This window comes from Canis aureus, unplaced genomic scaffold (genome assembly GCF_053574225.1).
Source record: "Canis aureus isolate CA01 unplaced genomic scaffold, VMU_Caureus_v.1.0 ptg000087l_RagTag, whole genome shotgun sequence".
Taxonomy (NCBI): domain Eukaryota; kingdom Metazoa; phylum Chordata; class Mammalia; order Carnivora; family Canidae; genus Canis; species Canis aureus.
Window position 1 is genome coordinate 162,198 of NW_027554428.1, and position 16,643 is coordinate 178,840.

Consider the following 16,643-nt stretch of genomic DNA (forward strand, 5'->3'; position numbering starts at 1 on the left):
AAAACTTTCTAAGGCTTTTTTTTTCCAATAAAATTTTTATTTATTTACTTGAGAGAGAGACAGAGAGTGAGCATGAGTGGGGCAGAGGCAGAGGGGGAAGGACAGGGAGAGGCAAGCTCCCCGCTGAGCAGGGAGCGGATTGGAGCTCCATCCAGGACCTGAGCCAAAGGCAGATGCTTAACCAACTTAGCCACCCCGAAACGTTCTAAGGTTTTTAACAAGCTTCCCCAAGATTTAAATCACAGGTGAAGTCTCCTTGACTAATCAGGCTTGTTTATTTGGCATGTTACGTTCTTGTATAAAGTCATCACTTGGTATACTGATTATTGAAGTGTTATGTGTCACAGAAATAACTGTATTTCCTTGTCAGTTGCATCATAATGAACAGACCATCAACAATGGCCATTTCTGAGTTTTTGTCATTTATAATTGTTTCTATTCTCTTGCAAAATGACTTTTATCTTCAAGGGGATTCATAAAAGGACTTTGGGACAAATATAGGTATTTGATATCTTTAAGACCAAACCTGAAATGGGTAAGAATTTTCCAGAACTAATTAATAAGCTGCATTCAAACTGAACAAGAATTAGTAATATGGGACTAAATGAACTAGGAAGAAGATTACAGTTTTGTAGCTCTTGCTTGAAACATTGCTGGCTGTCTGTTTACACTTCCAGATTAAGGAAAACTTCTCTTAAGCTATCTGTGATGTACAGAAACCTGATAATTCATTTGTGAACAAATGGAAGCATTTAACTTTTCTCTCTACCTGAACCCCCTGAGATCCGAAAGGTCTCAATAATTTTTCTTTCTTCCATGGCAATCATAGTCATTTGCATAAGCTCTCCAGGAATCTGTTCTCTTTGTAACAGGACACCACTGGAAACATTGGTTATTCTACAAGACTTTGCCTGGAATGTCATATTTCAGAGAGACAGACATAAACTCATATATGACTACACAGTTTATGACTTTATGAAACCTGGAGCCATAAAGCCCCCTTGGAACTGTTGGCCTGATACCTTGTGTGCAGAGTTCCCAGCAGCCTCACCAGGTGAGTAAAGAATGTCACTTTCTGGCAGGTGCAGCAGGAACCTCAGGATACTTTGGGAGCCTTGTGAACACAAAGCCGCCCAAGTCTACAGGTATTGCAGGCATGTCTGACAGCAAGCACTTATCTTGGCTTCTGGCCTACAGGGGCTACTAAAAGTTCAATCTAGATTCCTTGTAAAAGTTCCAGCAAAACAGACTCTAAAAGATCGATATGGGCAGTTGTTGAACTTATGTAAATGATTAGGTCAGCTTTGTTAAAATTCTATTTGTTTTGCAAACAAATTAGTCTCGAGTTGGCTATCTCTGAAAATAAGGATGATTTTAGACAGAAAAATTAAGTTTCAATAACACATCTTTGCAGATGTTAAATCCTAGTTAAGATTGTCTTTAAAAGTTTGTTGTTTGCCTACACTAGACAACTTGAGGCAAACTTCAGAGAAATTGCCACGATAGCTCACGTATACACAGTCCTCTTGTTTGTTACTCTGTGGGGATAATAACACCGCCCCATGGGCATATGATTATTTGAAGAGCTGAAAATGTGATTGACTCCCCAACAATCGTATGATTCAACTAGCACCTTGACTAAATCTGTGTGGCTACGATGACAAAAATCACTCCTCAAAAGCCACTGCATACCCCACTCCCTAGGGTTAACTATGGACTTCTGGAGATAATGGATGACCTCTCCTTCTTTATGATTGGATTGGATGATGCACTTGGGGATGCCCTTATTTCTTGAGACAAGTTTTCTCCCACTTGCCAGTGATTCCTTGTAACTAAGATATTGTTAAGGATAGACCTCAAACAAAGAAGATTCCATGATGGTTTTATCCCTCAGCCACTTCTGTTGATACAAAAGTGCTGAGTGGAGGCTTTAGCCAAGCATACAACATCCCTCCTGGTGGAAGGATCCTCAAAGCTCACTATGAGACAGTCCATGACTCTAATGACTTCACCTCAGGTCCAGAATGTCTTAGATACCAGAGGCCACCAATGGATGATGAGAGGCCGACTTATTAAATACTAGGCTGTGCTCATAGATATGCCTGAGATACTGTCAAACTTTAAACCCAGCTACCTTTATGTCTGGACCTGACCTTTGTACTTCTATAGAGCATAACTGTTCACAGGTTATTGATCTTGTTTATTCTAGTCGACCAGATTTAAAAGATTCCCCTATCGAAAATGCAGATGACAACCAGTTTACCAATGGCAGCAGTTTCATGGAAAAGGGAATAAGAAAAGATGGGTAAGCTATAGTTGGTCTAACTCAGACTATTGAGGCCAGAGCAAATAGGAGCCAGGAAAGCAGAGTTAGTTAGTAGTGCTCACTTGTGCTTTGCAATTTTTAAGACAAAGCCTTAAAAAATATTTGTACTGACTCCAAATATGCCTTCCTCATCCATGGAGCAATTTAGAAGAAAGGGGATCATTATCAAGCCAGAATTCCCTAATCAAATATTAAGCCTGAAAATACAACTGTTCTCGACCCTGTACACTTACCTGAGGAGGTAGCTGTAAACCACCTCAAAGGACAGCAGAAAGGATATGACCCTAGAATGTAAAAAAAACAATTCAGTAGACCACATGGCCCAAGCAGGCAGCACAAATAGGCAAATATTCTGTCTTTTACCAATCTTACCTCCAATAAGGTCCATGAGGGCAGTCTATTCAGACCAAAAAATTCACATAGCCCAGGAACAAGCATATTCAGAAATGCTTTATAATGAGGGGAAATTTTTTATACCCAAATAATAACCAGGGAAAGATAATACAGGGAGTACTCCATTCATTTGGATAAAAAGGCCACTGGAGTGACAAAAACTTTGCTAAGAGAAATTGCCCCTGGATTTGGACTCCTTTGATCCCTATACAAATTCAAAAGATGGCCCTACAAGACTGACTAGCCCTTGATATCTTAAGTGCAATTCAAGGAGGCCTAGAATTAGATGACTGACTCCTAATGGGACGCAGTGGTTCTGTGACTCTAACTTGAGTCACAAGTTCCTTCCCCCGTTGGTGGATAGGCCACTGAAACCTGGATTTTGCCTGGATGCATGGATGCACTGTTAAAACCACTGCCAACTGAGCCAACCTTCCAAATTTAAAATGATGGTAGACACGGCTGTGTCTCATTTGTATGACCACCTAACATCCATTTTTCATCCTTCTTTTGGACTAGAGTGATGTAGGAGAGACGTTAGGGTTGAAATCCAGTGGCCAAGAAGGAATTCTTGAGATGTCTTTGGTGCAAAAAGGTGGTTTTATTGAAGCTGTCCCACAGGACAGGCCCTGTGGGAGAGCTACAATAGGATATTAAGGGGTGGTTATTATATAGTTGGGAGTTGGGAGAAGTTAGGAATACCATAAATCTCTGAGGAATTTTGGAAACAGGTTTCCAGGACCTTGAGGGGGCTAGCTATTGTTGGGGAAAGGTCACTTATTACTGTCTAATAAGCCCGTAGTTTTGAGACCCTTCAGATGTATATCGGTGGGTCCTATGCTTAGGGGAATGATTGCCAATATGTGTCTTGGGGAGAGGAGATACCGGAAATTTCTAAAGGAATTTATAATGTTAAAATACACCTACAGGATCCTGAGCGTTGGGCTAAGATTGCCTTTTGTCCTTCACAAAGTATTAACATTCAGGCAGCTGGTTCCTACAAGAGTGTCACTCTGCTTGTTTCAAAGACTTGTCAATGGACTGTGAATGGTAAGGCCATTTAATTTTTCTTTTGCCTCTGTCCCCCACATCATTTCCCCTCTGAATTATTTTGACCATTAAATCTTCAAGTTGGCTGGGAGTGGAATATCATCTTCTATAACTTCTTCCTGCTGAATAGGGGTCTAGAGATGTCACCACCTATGGTCTGTTTAGAGATGATAGGTAGATGATAGATGATAGATAGATATAGATAGATAGATAGATAGATAGATAGATAGATAGATAGATAGGTAGATAGCTGTGTGTGTGTGTGTCTGTGTGTGTGTAAACCTCAGTGTGCACATAGCAGCTGCTTTTCTGTGGTAGAAACTAGCTGAAAGCAGAGAATGGAGCAGATTGCAGAAAACCTGGCTGTTGCTTTTCGCTGTCTGCCACAATAGGTTCAAGCCTCTGCGATGGCTTTTCTGGGACATAAGGGAGTAAGAGACTGAGTCAAGTACAGACACCCGATAACCAGGCTGCAGTTTTTTGCTGAGTGCTACAATAAACTCTAGCCTGCACCCCCACTGTGCACCCCCACTGTGCTACTGCTTTTCAGGGATGGGATGGTGCTGGCCATGCCCCAAGCCTCTTATCTGGGATAGAGGAATGGGTCTGCACCTTACCAGGCCCTATAAAACTTGGAGTTTGGAATCCCAGCCACTGGCCAGAGATAAAATACAGATCTGTGGCTCTGGATGTGCTGACAGGCTAGGCACAGGCAGGTTAAAGGTAGTGAACTGACAAAAGCTAGGGACACAGGAGATTGTTTGCTTTCCCAAGAGGGCTTCCTGAACAGCAGTGGCTGGAAATTCCATCCCCAGGGACAAGAGGGCAGGGTGATGCCATCGACTACGTACTTCACCACCACTCCCTCGTCCTGCCCACCAGCGCAGTTTGGCTTCGGAGGCAAACACAGCACCTCCAAGGAAGGCTGGAAACCACTATGCTAAACCCCACACCTTGACCTGGCATCTTTAGAAGGACAAGTCACCTCCTGAACAAGTCCAGCAGACCTCTCTCACAGAAAACCAACGTAGGCTTGCATCTAGCAAATCTATGGAGCAAAGAAAGGTCCAAAACATCAGACGAGGGGCAGGGCAAGATGGCGGAGGAGTAGGGTCCCCAAGTCACCTGTCCCCACCAACTTACCTAGATAACTTTCAAATCATCCTGAAAACCTAGGAATTCTCTCTGAGATTTACTTATTTATTTTAATTATTTTTATTTATTTTTCATTGGAGTTCAATTTGCCAACATATACCATAACACCCAGTGCCCATCCCATCAGGTGCCCCTTCAGTGCCCGTCACCCAGTCACCCCAACCCCCCACCCACTACCCTTCCACTACACCTTGTTCATTTCCCAGAGTTAGGTGTCGCTCATGTTTTGTCACCATCACTGATATTTTCACTCATTTTCTCTCCTTTCCCCTTTCAGTATTTTTTATATTCCCCAAATGAATGAGACCATATAATGTTTCTCCTTTCCAGATTGACTTATTTCACTCAGCACAATATGCTCCAAGTCCCTCCACGTCGAAGCAAATAGTGGGAATTTCTCGTTTCTAATGGCTGAGTAATATTCCAGTGTATACACAGACCACATCTTCTTTATCCATTCATCTTTCAGTGGACACCGAGGCTCCTTCCACAGTTTGGCTATTGTGGGTATTGCTGCTATAAACATCGGGGTGCAGGTTTTTCACTTCATCTGTATCTTTGGGGTAAATCTCCAGCAGTGCAATTGCTGGGTCATAGGATAGTTCTATTTTTAACTCTTTGAGGAACCTCCACAGTTTCCAGAGTGGCTACACCAGGTCACACTGCCACCAACAGTGCAAGAGGGTTCCCCCTTCTGCACATCGTCGGCAACATTTGTTGTTTCCTGCCTTGTTAATTTTCCCCATTCTCACTGGTGTGAGGTGGTATCTTATTGTGGGTTGGATTGGTATTTCACTGAAGCCCAGTGGTGTGGAGCATTTTCTCATGTGCTTGCTGGCCATGTCTATGTCTTCCTCTGTGAGATTTCCGTTCATGTCTTTTGCCCATTTCAAGACTGGATCGTTTGTTTCTTTGATATTGAGTTTAATAAGTTCTTTACAGATCTTGGATACTAGCCCTTTATCTCATATGTCATCTGCAAATATCTTCTCCATTCTGTAGGTTGTCTTTTAATTTTGTGGACTGTTTCTTTGCCTGTGCAAAACCTTCTTATCTTGAAGAAGTCCCAATAGTTCATTTTTGCATTTGTTTCTCTTGCCTTCATGGATGTATCTTGCAAGAAGTTACTGTGGCTGAGTTCAAAAAGGGTGTTGCCTGTGTTCTCCTCTACGATTTTGATGGACTCTTGTCTCACATTTGGATCTTTCATCCATTTTGAGTTTGTCTTTGTGTATGGTGTAAGAGAAGGGTCCAGTTTCTATCTTCCGTGTGTGGCTGTCCAGTTTTCCTAGCACCATTTATTGAAGGGACTGTCTTTTTTCCAGTAGATAGTCTTTCCTCCTTTGTTGAATATTAGTTGATCATAAAGTTGAGGGTCCACTTCTGGATTCTCTGTTCTGTTCCATTGATCTATGTGTCTGTTTTTGTGCCAGTACCACACTGTCCTGATGACCACAGCTTTGTAGTACGACCTGAAATCTGGCATTGTGATGACCCCAGCTATCGATATCTTTTTTAATATTCCCCTGGCTATTCGGAGTCTTTTCAGATTCCACACAAATCTGAAGATGGTTTCTTCCAACTCTCTGAAGAAAGTCCATGGTATTTTGATAGGGATTGCATTGAACACGTAAATTGCCCTGCGTAGCATTGACATTTTCACAATATTAATTCTTCCACTCCATGTGCATGGAATATTTTTCCATCTTCTTTGTGTCTTCCTCAATTTATTTCAGAAGCGTTCTGTAGTTATTAGGGTATATATAGATCCTTTCCCTCTTTGGTTCGGTTTCTTCCTAGGTATCTTATGCTTTTGGGTGCAGTTTTCAATGGGATTGACTCCTTAATTTCTCTTTCTTCAGTCTCATTGTTAGTGTATAGAAAGGTCACTGACTTCTGGGCATTGATTTTGTATCCTGCCACACTGCTGAATTGCTGTATGAGTTCTAGCAATCTTGGGGTGGAGGCTTTCGGGTTTTCTAGGTAGAGTATCATGTCATCTGCAAAGAGGGAGAGTTTGACTTCTTCTTTGCCAGTTATTTCTTTTTGTTGTCTGATTGCTCAGGCTAGGACTTCTAGGACTATGCTGAATAGCAGTGGTGAGAGTGGACATCCCTGTCTTCTTCCTGATCTTAGGGAAAAGGCTCTCAGTGTTTCCCCATTGAGAATGATATTTGCTGTGGGCTTTTCATAGATGGCTTTTAAGATGCTGCGGAATGTTTCCTCTATCCCTACACTCTGAAGAGTTTTGATCAGGAATGGATGCTGTATTTTGTCAAATGCTTTCTCTGCATCTATTGAGAGGATTACATGGTTTTGTTTTTACTCTTGTTGATACGATTTATCGCATTGATTGCTTTACGAGTGTTGAACCAACCTTGCATCCCAGGGATAAATCCCCTGTGGTCATGGTGAGTCATCTTCTTAATGTAATGTTGGATCCTATTAGCTAGTGTCTTGTTGACAATTTTTGCATCCATGTTCATCTGGGATATTCATCTATAATTCTCCTTTTTGGTGGGGTCTTTGTCTGGTTTTGGAATGAAGGTGATGCTGGCCTCATAGAATGAGTTGGAAGTATTCCATCTCTTTCTTCTTTCCGAACAGCTTTAGTAGAATACTTATGGTTTCTTCTTTACACGTTTGATAGAATTCCCCTGGGAGGCCATCTGGCCCTGGACTTTTGTGTCTTGGGAGGTTTTTGATGACTGCCTCAATTTCCTCCCTGGTTATTGGCCTGTTCAGGTTTTCTATTTCTTCCTGTTTCAGTTTTGGTAGTTTGTGGCTTTCCAGAAATGTGTCCATTTCTTCCAGGTTTCCTCATTTATTGGCATATAGCTGTTCATAATATGGTTTAAAAACCGTTTGTATTTCCTTGGTGTTGGTAGTGATCTCTCCTTTCTCATTCATAATTTTATTAATTTGAGTCTTCTCTCTCTTGTTTAATAAGGCTAGCTAATGGTTTATCTATCTTATTCTTTATTTCAAAGAACCGAATCCTGGCTTTGTTGATCTGTCCCACAGTTCTTCTGGTCTCTATTTCATGGAGTTCTGCTTGAATCTTTATTAAGTCTCTTCTTCTGCTGGGTGTAGAATCTATTTGCTGTTTTTTTTCCTCCATCTCCTTTAGGTGCAAGGTTAGCTTTTGTATTTGAGTTCTTTCCAGTTTTTGAATGGATGCTTGTATTGCGATGTATTACCCCTCAGGACTGCGTTTGCTGTATCTCAAAGAATTTGAACGGTTGTATCTTCATTCTCATTAGGTTCCATGAATCTTTTTAATTCTCAGGACTGCGTTTGCTGTATCCCAAAGAATTTGAACGGTTGTATCTTCATTCTCATTAGGTTCCATGAATCTTTTTAATTCTTCTTTAATTTCCTGGTTGACCCTTTCATCTTTTAGCAGGAGGGTCCTTCACCTCCACATCCTTGGAATCCTTCCAAAATTCTTCTTGTGATTTATTTCTAATTTCAAAGCATTATGGTCTGAAAATATGCAGGGGACGATCCCAATCTTTTGGTATCGGTTCAGACCTGATTTGTGACCCAGTATGTGGTCTATTCTGGAGAAAGTTCCATGTGCACTTGAGAAGAATGAGTATTCAGCTGCGTTTGGATATAAAGTTCTGTAAATATCTCTGAAATCCATCTGGTCCAGTGTATCATTTAAGGCTCTTGTCTCGGGCAGCCCTGGTGGCGCAGCGGTTTAGCGTCGCCTGCAGCCCAGGGCGTGATCCTGGAGGGCCGGAATCGAGTCCCACATCGGGCTCCCTGCATGGAGCCTGCTTCTCCCTCTGCCTGTCTCTCTCTCTCTGAATGAATTAATGAATGAATGAATGAATGAATGAATGAATAAATAAATAAATAAATAAATAAATAAATAAATAAATAAGGAAAGAAAACTTTAAAGTTCTTGTCTCTGTATATTGTTGTGCTTGGGAAATCTGTCGATTGTAGAATGCGCTAGATTGAAGTCACCAAGTGTAAGTGTATTATTATCTAAGTATGTCTTAACTTTGCTTATTAATTGATTGTTATACTTGGCAGCTCCCACATTCGGGGCATAAATATTGATGATGTTACATCCTCTTGTTGGATAGATCCTTTAAGTATGATATAGTGCCCCTCTTCATCTCTCACTACAGACTTCGGGATAAACTTTAGTTTATCTGGTATAAGGATGGCTACCACTGCTTTCTTTTGAGGACCATTTGAATGGTACAGTGTTCCCCAACCTTTTATTTTCAGGCTGTAGGTGTCCTTCTGCCTAAAATGAGTCCCTTGTAGACAGCAAATAGATGGGTCTTGCTTTTTTATCCAGTCTGAAACCCTGCCCCTTTTGGTGGGGTCATTAAGCTCATTCACGTTCAGCGTTACTATTGAAAGATATGGATTTAGTGTCATCATGATACCTATTCAGTCCCTGGTTTTGTGGGTTGTTCCCTTGGACTTCTTCTTTCTATTACAGAATCCCCCTTAGGATTTCTTGCGGAGCTGGCTTGGTGGTCACATACTCTTTCAGTTTCTGCCTATCTTGGAAGCTCGTTATCTCTCCTTCTATTCTGAATGAGAGCCTTGCTGGATAAAGTATTCTTGGCTGCATGGTCTTCTCATTTAGGACCCTGAATATATCCTGCCAGCACTTTCTGGCCTGCCAGGTCTCTGTGGAGAGGTCTGCTGTTAATCTAATATTTCTCCCCATAAAATTTAGAGATTTTTTTGTCTCTTGCTGCTTTAAGTGTCTTCTCTTTGTCTTTGGAATTTGCAAGTTTCACTATTAAATGTCAAGGTGTTGAGCAGTTTTTATTGATTTTAGGGGGGTATCTCTCTATTTCCTGGATCTGAATGCTTGTGTCCCTTCCCAGGTAGGAAAGTTCTCAGCTATGATTTGTTCAAATACGTATTCTGGACCTCTGTCCCTTTCGGCACCCTCGGGAGCCCCAATTACATGTAGATTTTCCCTTCTGAGGCTGTCATTTATTTCCCTTAACCCATCCTCATGATCTTTTAATTGTCTCTTTTTCCCTCAGTTTCTCGCCTTGCCATCAACTTGTCTTCTATGTCACTCACTCATTCTTCTACCTCGTTAACCCTCATGGTTAGGACCTCCAGTTTGGATTGCATCTCACTTAATTGATTTTTAACTTCTGACTGATGAGATCTAAATTCTGCAGTCATGAAGTCTCTTGACTCCTTTATGCTTTTTTCTCGAGCCAACAGTATCTTTATAATTGTGCTTCTGAATTGGTTTTCTGACATTGAATTGTAATCCAGATTTTGTAACTCTGTGGGAGAGGACTGTTTCTGGTTCTTTCTTCTGAGGGGAGTTTTTCCTTCTAGTCATTTTGCTCAGTCCAGAGTGACCAAAAGCAAGTTGTACTGGAAAAAGGAGAAAAAGAGAGAACAGAAAAAAGAAAAATAAAAACGGAAGAAGAAGAAGAAGAAAAAATAAAAAAAATGGGGTGGGGGGAACAGAAGACAAAGAACAAGGGGGAGTATCCTCTGATTCTATATACTGTAAATACCTCGACTTCCCCGGGACTTTCCGGTGCTGCTTGGTCAATAACTTGCTTTTCCCTCTTCCCTCTAGCTGGTCTTCTGGGGGAGGGGCCTGCTGTGCTGATTCTCAGGTGTGAGTACCTGGGGGAGCTTCTCAGCCCCCTGCCTGGTACACGGCTCATTGGGAGTTGTTTAACCTGTTCATCCTGTGAGGCCACCGTGAGGCTCAGTGGAGGTTGTTTATCCTGTGAGGCCCCAGGAGGAACAGTGGCAGCGGCCAGCTCTCCAGCCCTGGAGTCCAGCCCGGTAGTTACTGCTACCGCAGCTCCCAGTCCGCAGGGTTCTGGATTCTCCGGGGGCGGGGCCGCTGATCTGCACTGCTCAGGGTAGTGGCGGCAGGAGTGTCCTTGCTGTCCTGTGCCCTCCCGGCCTCTGCCTGTCCCGCGGGGAGCGCCGGATCCTGGGCTGTGTCCTCCGGCAGCCTGGGCTCTGGGGCCTGCACTGTTGGAATCCCCCTCCCTGGCGATACAGCCCTCTCCACGCGGAGCCTCCGAATTCCTCTCAGGTGGAATTTATAGGTTTTCAGGATGATTTGAAGGTTATCTAGGTCTCACTCTGAGATTTAAAGAGAAAACAGCTGGAACGCTCCAGAGAGAAGAGTTTTTGCTTCTAACGAGGTAGGAAGGCGGAAAAAAATTAAAAAAAAGAATCAAGCGGGGGGTGGGGGGGGAGCCCCCCACGTGGAGCCTGGCTAAGTCCGGGTAGCAAAAGCCTCCCGGGACAGGGAAGCCCAGTCCCTGAGAAGCAGGAACTTTAAAAATCCGCACCAGGTTTGTCCCAGATGGAAAGGCGATTAGTAGGGAACTTGGGCAGAATTGCAGGAGGGGCAGTGGAGCCTCCAGTCTCCCAGAGTCCCTAACAGAGAAAGTGCACCCTGCGGGAGAGCGTTCTATAGACTGTGGGCTGAGCTCGGTAAAGGGTTGGATGGAGTACGGGCCGGCGGGCCTCGGGAGAAGCTCAGGCAGAGGCTCCCGACGGAGGGGACTGTGCCCTGCTGCTTTCGGGAGCCGCGCCCTGAGAATATGATTCCAGCAGCACAGGCCCCAGACAGCAGGGCACCGGGGAACTCAACCTAGGATCCGGTGCTCCCCCCTCCCTGGGACAGGTGGAGGCAACGAGGGCACAGGTCAGTGAGGATTCTCCTGCCCCCCGCGCCCGGGCGCCCCTAGCTGTGCAGATCAGCACCACCCGCCCCCGGAAAATGAGGCCAGTGTGGACTGGGAAATTGTAGTAGTTACTGTGGGAGCTGACTCCAGAGCTGGAGAACTGGCTGCCGCCAGTATTGTTGTTCCTCCTTGTGTCACCCTGTGCCTGGGGCGGAGTGGGGTCGCCAGGGAACAGCGGCCTCAGAGAATAAACAGCTCCCACTGAGCCCTGCACCTGGCATGGGGTGGGGTAGCTACCTGGGTGCACACATCTGAGAATCAGCACAACAGGCCCCTCTCCCAAAAGACCAGCTGGAAGGACAGGGGAAGAGCAAGTTCTTGGCGGACCAACACTGGAAAGCTCCAGGGGAAGTTGAGGGATTTACAGTTTATAGAACCAGAGTATACCCCTCCTTTTTAATTTTTTTCCTCCCTTTTCCAGGAAAGCATTAGATCAGACCGTAAGTTTCCAATTTTTTCTCTTTTCCCACCTTAACTACAATATTTTACCACCTCTTCATTTTTAAGATTCTTCCTTTCTGACTTTCATATTTCTACAGTTACAGACCTTGATGTATTTTCCACTTCTAGATTACCTTCAACATACTCAGTTTAATTTTGGGAGATATGCAAGATATGTTTTCTTTGTTTTGTGTTTTTGTTTTCGCTGCCTCATTTTGCTCTACAATGGCAGAAGTTAATACCTTCTAAAACATGACCCAGTATGCACCCAGAACCAAGTATTATACCATGCTGTTTCATTCTGTGAGATTCCTCATTCCCATTCTGCCCCCCCCTTTATCTCATCTATGCTTTGGTGGTCAATGTTGGGGCCCTCTACAAGTATTTCTGGTTTATATAAATTTGGGACTGAGCATCTTCTAATAATACAGAACTTAATATATCAGAAACAAGAGAATCACCCTCCGGACCCCTACATTCTCCCTCCACTACAACTTCTTCACCACCACCATCTCCCAGTCCCGCCCTCCCCACCTTTTTTTCTTATTCTCTTTTTCTTTTTCTATTCTTCTTTTTCCCTCCTTTTTTCCCTTCTTTTTTAGGTTCATGGCCTTTTATTTTTTACTACTTTTTTTTTAAACTTGTTTTTCACTTTAGTTGTCCTTTCATTTTATTTTGTCTGATCTGTTTTCAATTTCTGGTCTCTGACCCTCGGCAGAATCATCTGGGTGAAATTTAGTCAGGTCATGGTTGATAGTCTTGACACCGCCCGCTCATACAGCCACTCTGCACTGAGAAAAATAACTAGAAAGAAGAACTCCCCCTGATGAACATAGATGCAAAAATTCTTATCAAGATACTAGCCAATAGGATCCAACAGCCCATTTACCTGGATTATTCACCACGAACAGGTGGGCATTATTCCTGGGATGCAAGGTGGCTCAACATACACAAATCAACCAGTGTGATATGCCACATGCGTAAAAGAAAGGACAAGTGCCATATGATCCTCTCAATAGATGCAGAAAAAGTGCTTTACAAAATAGAGCATCCTTTCTTGATAAAAACTGTCCACTGTGTAAGGCTAGAGGGAACATATCTCATTTGCATAAAAGCCATATTAAAAAAAACTCACAGCAAATATCATCCAAAACAGGGAAAAACTGAGATCTTTTACCCTAAGTTCAAGAACACGACAGGGATGTCCACTCTCACCACTGTTGTGCAACATAATGCTAGAAGTCTTAGCCTTGGCAATAAAAATTTTAAAAAATAAAGAAATAAATAAAAACTTAAAAAACCCACAAAGAAATAAAAGGCATCCAAATCAACAGAGAAGAAATCAAACTCTCCCTTTTTGCAGATCACATGATTCTCCATGGAAAAATCCTAAAGGACTCCAGCAAAATATTGCTAGAATTCATACAGCAATTCGGCAAACTGGCAGGATACAGAATCAATGCACAGGAATCAGTGCATTTCTGTGCACTAACAATGAGACAGAAGAAAGAGAAATGAAGGAATTGATCCCATTTACAATTCTACCAAAAACCATAAGATACCTAGGAAGAAACCTAACCACTTTGGTAAAGGATCTGTACTCTGAAAACTGTAGAACACTTAAGAAAGGAATTGAGGAGGACACAAAGAAATGGAAATTCCCATGCTCATGGGTTGGAAGAACAAATATTGCTATAATATCTATACTACACAGAGCAATCTACACATTCAATGCAATCCGTATCAAAATACCATCAGCATTTTTTCATAGAGTTGGAATAAACCATCCCCAAATTTGCGTGGAAACAGAAAAGACCCAGAATAGCTGAAGGAATGTTGAAAAAGAATCCCAAAACTGGAGGCATCACAATTCCTGACTTCAAGCTGTATGACAAAGATATCATCATCAAGACAGTGTCCTACTAGCACAAAGACACACAGATCCTTGGAACAGAATATAGAAGTCAGAAATGGACCCTCAACTCTGTGGTCAACTAAACTTTCACAAGGCAGGAAAGAATATACAATGGAAAAAAAGCCAGTCTCTTCAACCAGTGGTGTTGGGAAAGTTGGACAGACACATGCAAGAGAATAAAACTGTACCACTTTCTTACACCAAACACAAAAATAAGTTCAAAGTGGATGAAAGACCTAAATGTGAGACAGGAATCCATCAAAAATTGCAGAGAATGCAGGCAGCAGCCTCTGTGACCTCAGCCATAGCAAAGAAATGGATGCAATTGATTGCCTCTCCAGAGGCAAGAAGAACAAAGGCAAAAGTGAACAATTGGGACTTGATAAAGATTTAAAGAAGAACAAAAACCCAACAAACTTTGTACAGAAAAGGAAACAGTCAACAAAACTAAAACTTTTTTTAGTTTTAGATATTCGTAAATGTCGTATCAGATAAAGGGCTAGCATCCAAGATCTATAAAGAACTTATCAAAATCAACACCCAAAAAACCCAAATAATCCAGTCAAGAAATGAGCAGAAGACACGAACAGACATTTCCCCCAAGAAAACACACAAATGGCCAACAGGCGCATAAAAAAGAACATTCCGCATCACTGGGCACCAGGGAAATCCAAACCAAAACCACAATGTGATCCCACCTCACACCACTCACAAGGGCTCAAATTAAACTCAAAATTAAACTAAGGGGCACATGTATGTTTATAGCAGCAATCTCCACAATAGCCAAAATATGGGAAGAGCTAAGATGTCCTAATCAACAATCCAATGAATGGATAAAGGAGCTGTGGTATATATCCATTGTGTGTGTATACTCAGCCATCAAAAAGAAAGAAATTTTGCCACTTGCAATGGAATGGGTGGAACTAGAAGACATTCTGCTAAGCAGAATAAGTCAGTCAGAGAAGGGCAAATACCATACGATTTCACTCATATGTGGAATTTAAGAAACAAAACAGATGAACATGGGGGAGGGGAAAGAAAAATAAAACAAGATGAAAATTGAGAACCAGGCAAACCATAAGAGATGCTGAGCTTTAGGGAACAAACTGAGGGTAGCTGAGGGATTTGGGTGAGAGGATGGGCTAACTAGGTGATGGGCATTAAGGAGTGAAGTAGTGGCACTGGGTGTGGTGTGCAACTGATGAATCACTTAATGCTACTTCTGAAACTAATAACACGGTATGGGGGCGGGGCAAGATGGCAGAAGAGGAGGGGTCCTCAACTCACCTGGTCCCACCAACTTACTGAGATAACTCTGAAATCATCCCGAACACTGACAACTCCGACCTGAGATTTAAAAAGAGAACAATCAGAATGCTCCCGAGAGAAGGGAGCATTTGCTTCTAGCAAGGTAGGAAGGTGGAAAAAAATAAAAGAAAAATAAAAGAAATAAATAAAAATAAATAAATAAATAAATAAATAAATAAAATAAAAATAATAAATAAATAAAAGAAATAAATAAAAAATAAAAAAATAAATATAAAAAATATAAAAAATATAAAATAAAATGAAATAAAAATATAATAAAAAATATAAAAGAATATAAAATATAAAAAAATAAAAATAAATAAAAAAAAATAAAGGTAGGAAGGTGGAAAAAAATAAAAGAAAAAAGATCAAGTTGGGGAGGGGCACCACGAGGAGCCCAGATAAAGCTTCCTGGAGGGACAGGAAAGCCCAGCCCTGGAGAAGCAGGAACTCTGAAACTCCACCGTGGACTTTTCCCCCGAGGGAAAAGTGCTTAGCAGGGGAATCAGGTAGAGATAAGTGCTTAGCTTCCTTTCCTTAGCAGGAAGGGCAGTGAAGCCTCCAGTTTCCCAGAGACACGAATACAGGAGGGGCCCCTGGAGGGAAAACACACCACAGACTGGGCAGATCTGTACAGGGCTGGCGGCACGTGGCAGGGCATCTGGGAGAAGCCAGTGGGTTAGGCGGGCGGCTCCAGACGGAGGTGTCTGTGCCCTGCTGCCTTGGGGAGCCACGTGCCCCAGAGGCGCCATCCCAGCAGCACAGGGCCCTGGATCCCAGGGCACCGAGCAGACAAAGCCCACGATCCTGCTCTACCCCTGAGACAGGCGGAAGCAGGGAGGGCACAGGACAGTGGGGACTCTCCTGCCGCTCGCTGGGTGCCCTGCAAGCTGTTCGGATCAGTGCCCCCCACACCGCCCCGGAGGTGTCGCACTAGTCCAGTGCCAACTGGAAGACTGCGGTAGTTACTAGCAGGGAGCTGACCCCAGAGCTGGAATTCTGGCCACCTCCATTGTTGATTTCCTCCTTGTTTCCCCCTGTGCCTGGGAGAGGCAGCACTACCAGGGAACAGAGGCCTCACAAGGTAAACATCTACCACTGAGCCGGCAACTGGCAGGGGGCGGGACAGCTCTCCCAGGTGCATGCACGCACATGTGAGAATCAGCACAGCAGAACCCTCGCCCAGAGGACCAGCTGGAAGAACAGGGGAAGAGCAAGTTCTTGACCAAGCAGCACTGGAAAGCTCCCGGGGAAGTCGAGAGATTTATGGTATATAGAACTAGAGGGTACCCTCCCTTCCCCCCACCCCTTTTCCCAGTACAACTCGTTT

The 16,643-nt window shown here is 43.0% G+C and overlaps 1 long non-coding RNA gene across 1 annotated transcript; it reads left to right on the forward strand.

Moving 5' to 3' along the window:
- The first annotated feature begins 808 nt into the window (after positions 1 to 808).
- On the forward strand, positions 809 to 13,897 carry LOC144309575 (uncharacterized). Its single transcript, XR_013375535.1, has 3 exons — positions 809 to 1,054; positions 3,649 to 3,769; positions 13,454 to 13,897. It is a non-coding gene; the product is annotated as an uncharacterized LOC144309575 (long non-coding RNA).
- Positions 13,898 to 16,643: the final 2,746 nt, after the last annotated feature.